Below are 5,674 nucleotides of genomic sequence, written 5' to 3'. Positions count from 1 at the left end.
TGTACAAATAAATTTAGTACATAATTGCAAATTTGAAATTTTATGGTCCTGAATTTAGGTTAATATATGTCAGAGAATAAATGTCTTACGGTTGTTAACTGATGTGGGAGTCTCAGCCAATTCCCTAACAGCCACCTGTGAGGAAATTGTTAGAACTACAGCCAAGGAGATGCAAAAGAAAAGAGGTGCCTTGGTACCCATTTTTGCTCGAGGAAAATTTATGTATTGAAAACTGACTTTGTGAAGGATGAGGGATGAGAAAGCTGGTAATAGATTGATCTCTATATATAGAAAAATCTATGCCGCTTTCCCGTCAAAAGGGTCGGCTGGGGAGCACACGGGATCCTCAGTGTCACTTTTCCTATGGCAATTCAGTGTCACTTCTATATTTATGCCAAGTGCCCTATTTATTTAATTTGTCATGTGTTGTTTATTTAAATTTCTTCTACCATCACGTGATAAGTGGATAGGCACTGGATTTGGCACAGAGTAGTGGCATAGAAGATCCCAACTGGGGAGTGAGCCCACGATGTAGTTGGCCGTTGAAGATACTATTGCTGTAATTGATGCAATTAAAGTCCACATTAGCATAAATTGCAGCCCCTTTACGGGAAGTAAGAGAAATAGAGATGGATACAAAGAGCATTTGCTCTACTTTCTTGCAAGGCTGAAGGGATAGAACTTGAGCATTATGAAGACAAATAAGATCCATGTGTTATATCCATCAATATGTCCTTAATCTAATTTATTCACTGAATTTGAAGTTAAAGATATAAGCCTATGATCTCTAAATAAGTAGACATATACATAAGTAAAATTCTGCATCGAAAGAATAACATAGTTGGCTAAAAGTTGAATTTGAAATTAGCTACTATGACCCACAACCTCCTGTGAACATAAGCAAAATAAGCCACAACCTCCTATTTATCGAGAAATCTTTATCCCCTTGTGTCTTCCTTCAAGCGTGAACATTGGCTTCAGATGTCAACATTTTTTTGTTCCAAACTAAATCACATCATTATAAAAAAAAATAAGGTCAAGAATTAAAGCTAGAATCTCTACTTTATAGCTACAAATCTTCCATAAGATGTCCCTCAAAAGGTGCGAAATATTGGAGAGGAAATCAAGTTATGCAAGTTGTAGCAACCATTGTTGACTGGAATTTCTTCGAAAATCCCTCAAATTTCTGGCCGAATTCTGGAAGGGATCCTCCCCTATTTCACCAAAACTTTCTACCTCAAATCCCTTCAGGAATCCCTCCAAAATTCCGGCTGGATTCTTGAATCAGAACAATAAAAGCAAAAACCTACCTTCCCTGGTAAGAACAGAAGAATCAGGAGATTATGGCAAAATGTTTGGTCAAGACCTTTATAGCCTAGGCACCGGAAGAGGATTAAGCGCAGGTTCAATTTTCCAGGGTGAAACCCTATCAGGCCGAAGAATAGTTGAAGTTTCATCCCATCTCACCTTAAAGAAAAGGTTACCATTTCAGCTCCATCACAAAAAACAAAAATGAGACAAAATGAAGTTCAAAGATACTACCTTCAGGCACCTCCACTTTGATTCTGGCCACCTTTTTGGATCAGCTTCTTCAGTACCAACAATAGCTCCAGTAAATCTCTGCTCTGGAGCCTGAGCCTCTTCACCTTCAAATCGTATTTTAAACCTCATTCCAATGGAGTAGCTGTTTTTCACAGACTTCATATACTGGTCAAAAGGAACAATAAACTCAGAGGGGCTCGTCCTGTAGACGACAAATAGAGAAGGAAAACCAGTCAGATTCTCAAGCAAATGCAATTCCACTAGCATCCAAAACCATTCATCAATCATGTTGCTTTAACATATAAAGGTGCATGTTGTGAAACATTCTAATCTTTGGCTTTGTCAGTAGACAACTTGAAACAGAGAGTGATACAAGTGACATGCCTAGGTTTATAATAAACTGTAAGCATTGTTTTAGTTTGAATGGCATGCCAAGCTTTTGCAAGCAGACCAAGATGCATGCTGAGACTGGACATGACTGACGATGGAGCATTTCCTTGCTGTCTCTTGGTTCGTCTCACCCCAACGCGGAGCTCCCCATTTTCACCTCTAAATATGCAATATTAATCAATTTGAAAAAAAAATAATTCTTGTGTAGAGGACGATAAGAATTTTGGGATGATAGCAAACCTGAGAAATATGAAGACATCCCCTGCAACAAGCCTTTTTGAACTAGCAAAAACACTCCCAACTGCTCTGAAGGTGGTGGCTTCGTGGTTGACCTGGAAATCAACAGAAAATGCTTTTCTAATCTGATGTAATACAACACGGTAAAATGGTCTACAGTCCAAAATGTGCCAAGTTTCTACATTATACCACGAAAGATATGTCTAAACCGCCACTCATTTCCATGCAAATCTTTGGCCACCAGTTCTTGATTAGGAGGGTGTTGAGACATGTCCTGTCATAGACAACCAAATAGATATACGCATTACAACCCCCAATTCCCGGAAAAGTACTAACAAACAATAAAACACTTCAAGCCTTGTAAAAGCACTCACTAGCATGGTTCAAAGTCATGGTCGCGGTCGCGGTCGCGGTCGCGGTCACGGCCCGGAACGTTCCATATCGGTCTCGGCATATCGGTTGCGATCTCGGTGAGACACAAATTTTAAAGTATTTAATATTCTAAAAATTGTTAATAATATAAAAAAGTATGCTAAATAAAAATAATTAAAAAATAGCAAAAGAAACGGCCAAGTCAATCCGTCGCGGTATATCTCGGCTGATTTCTCGTCTTGACTCGGGATAACTCGGAATGAGTCGGTGTGACTCGGCCGAGTCAATCCGTCGCGGTGACGACTCGGCCGATTTCTCGGCGAGTCAAGTATTTCGATATCGTTTCGTCACGGTATCGTATCAGTAGGGGTCGAGACGGTAACGACTCGGCCGAGACTTCGAACCATGCTCACCAGTGGTGGCAGACATTCATCAGCATGTCGTCTCAGCACTGAAAATCCACCATGAGTACTTGTATCAGATGCAGGAAAAGTCTTACAAAAAGAATGCAAATGGAACCTCAACGGAGGGGGTGGCACTGGCTCTTTCTTCACAGCATTCTCATCTTGCTGCCATTGACCATATAAAAAAAATTGAAAATTCCAAGAAAATAACCAATTCCAAGACAAGGTAAACATGCAATGAACATGGTTCCATATGGAGACTCACATCTGGCTCAGGCATCAGAGTAACTAGCGCAAACACCTCATCAGTGTCCGGTTCAGCCTGCATATGTTCATACATTTTACATCCAGTTATAAACCACACACACAAGTGACAAGTAGAACCTCAAAATTAACAGCTGATGACCTGATGGTCGAACTTGAAATACCTTTAATTGAACATTAATCACACGACAAAGGATCTTCCAAGGCAGATTATAAACAGGCATCGCCTGGTCTGCAACCTGATTAGTTGACGCTTCAACCTAAAGAGAGGAACAAAACCCATGACAAGTCGGCCTCCATATACAGCAGTACATTCACCCAAAAAAATACAAAAAGGACAATAAAGTTTCCGAAATATTCCCCCCTTTGAGCTGACACCAAGTATGATACGTAAAAAGTTACCAAAAATTAACAAAAAAAAAAAAAAATTCTATCTTTCAAAGCAGTGAAGCATAATAGGCTTGTAAATGAAGATAGGACATAAAAATGAAGAAACCCAGGAAAATTTTGTATGAATCTGAAAACAAAAATTGCTGATAAAGCATTTAGATAGATAAATGTAAATGCACGAAGACAAAAAAAAATGAAGAAACCTATGAAAAACTTGCATGAATCTGAAAATGAACATTAACGATAAAGCATTTGAATAAAAAAAATTAATTAAGAAAACCTGTTCTATGTGGCCTTGAGGAAAATAGTACACAAGCTCTTTCTGACGAGGCACTGTCACCAACGGCCCAGCACATGCCCGCCAAAGCTCCGTATACAGAGCCGTCTCAGCATCAACTGACATGGTAAAACAGCCCAAAATTAGAATCCACAAGAATCAGACCCGAAAATGACTTAGAAAAACGAAAACTCACGCCAGAAATGAGAGCAAAACTTCATGAATTACCTTTTACGGCACCGGAAACACTTTTAGCCACTTCCGGTTGCCCTCTTGGGCCATCACTTGGCTCAGTATATCCCTTGGTCGACACCTCTGAAGCAACCATTTCTACACCCTACTCGTTAACACAGATCTCTCATCCAAAAACCCCCACCAAGAAAACACTCAAAACACGAGCAAAAACTGCAAAAGCCAAAAAAAAATATATATATATATATTCCAGTCAAGGCCACCAAAACACTATCACTCAACTCAAACTCATAAACCCACAAAAATTCATCAACAAACCCACGAAAATTCTCCAAAAGACCACAAAGTTCTTTTAAGTTTTTCTCCCTTAATTCACCAGCTACCAAGAGTTCCAAAGAATTCACCTCAGAAGCAGCTCCAAGAATCTCAGAACTTCACAGCAGTGAGAAACCCGAGAAATTTATGAGAAATTTAGCTAAATATTAGAGAGAAAAAAATGAGGAGAGAGAGGAGGATAGAAATGAGAGAGCAAAGTTTCATGTAAGTGATGTGGAGAGCAGGAGAACAGATCAGAGGAGAGGAATACATATATAATCGAGTCGGCTCGTGAACTAACCAACTTAATATTTTTTAGCTCAAATTTGAACTTGAGTTCGATTTAATCAATTTGAACTTGACTCAAATTCGATATTGACCAAACTCGAGTCGACGTCGAGTTCGAACTCGAACTGCTCGCAAGCGACTTGATTTGTTTGCAACCCTAGTCCATGCCACCACCTCATTAATTTACCACCACCAGAATTGTAGCAGGATTCATCTCGCCCGATTCGTCGTTGTCTCGTTTTCCATTTTCTTGCATCACTTGAGATTCTCCCCTGGTAGTAGGTAATAGTTATCAATTCCAACACGTACACTGGCATTTACATGCCCATAGTTTCATTAAACTAGATATGGGGTAGAGACGATCATCAGGCGGACCATCCTTAAGCAATCCTCTCACAAAGGTGCATGAGAGGATTGCAATGGACCATGTGTAATGGGAGCAATAGTAAAAGAAAATGATGCCGTTTCACTAAGTGAGCAGGGAAACAAATAAAAAAAACATATGAGGAGCTAACGGGCTCCGTTAAAAAACCTCAGCTTCCATTCTAAAAATTTCCACTCAAATTAATGAGGCTCGACTATTCTTATGAAATCTTCAAACGAAATAGACTTTTGGTTTCCCTCCAAAAACTTATCTTGTGAGCATTCCTTCACAATTTTAGAGTATCGATAGAATAATATCCCTGTCCCAAATTGAAAAGTTTCAGATGAGAGCTTTTTGGAGTAAGTGTTGCAGAAACATGGTGTCACCAGTCAATGTACCGAGGGAATACAAGAAGTAACTGCTACGGGATAAGAATTTTTCATAAAAGCTACAAAAGGTGAAAGTTGGTGAGAGTTGAAGCAGAGATACACTCAATCGAATTGGAGTAAACCCCATAGGTAAGAATATTGCAAACTCATTGCAATATTTAGCTTGTTTTGTGACTTAAGAGGGATGAACTTACTTGCATGGTTTTGTTTGTACAACTTATTTAAGATGGTGTGACATGAATAATGAAAT

General features: G+C 39.2%; 1 pseudogene; it reads right to left on the bottom strand.

The window, feature by feature from the left end:
• Nucleotides 1–1,359: 1,359 nt before the first annotated feature.
• Nucleotides 1,360–4,244, bottom strand: LOC140038674 (auxin response factor 2A-like; annotated as a pseudogene).
• Between the last annotated feature and the right edge of the window lie 1,430 nt (nt 4,245–5,674).

Source organism: Coffea arabica, chromosome 3e, assembly GCF_036785885.1.
Source record: "Coffea arabica cultivar ET-39 chromosome 3e, Coffea Arabica ET-39 HiFi, whole genome shotgun sequence".
Classification (NCBI taxonomy): domain Eukaryota; kingdom Viridiplantae; phylum Streptophyta; class Magnoliopsida; order Gentianales; family Rubiaceae; genus Coffea; species Coffea arabica.
The sequence above is the reverse complement of the archived record's forward strand: the minus strand, read 5'-3'. Positions and strand labels throughout refer to the sequence as shown.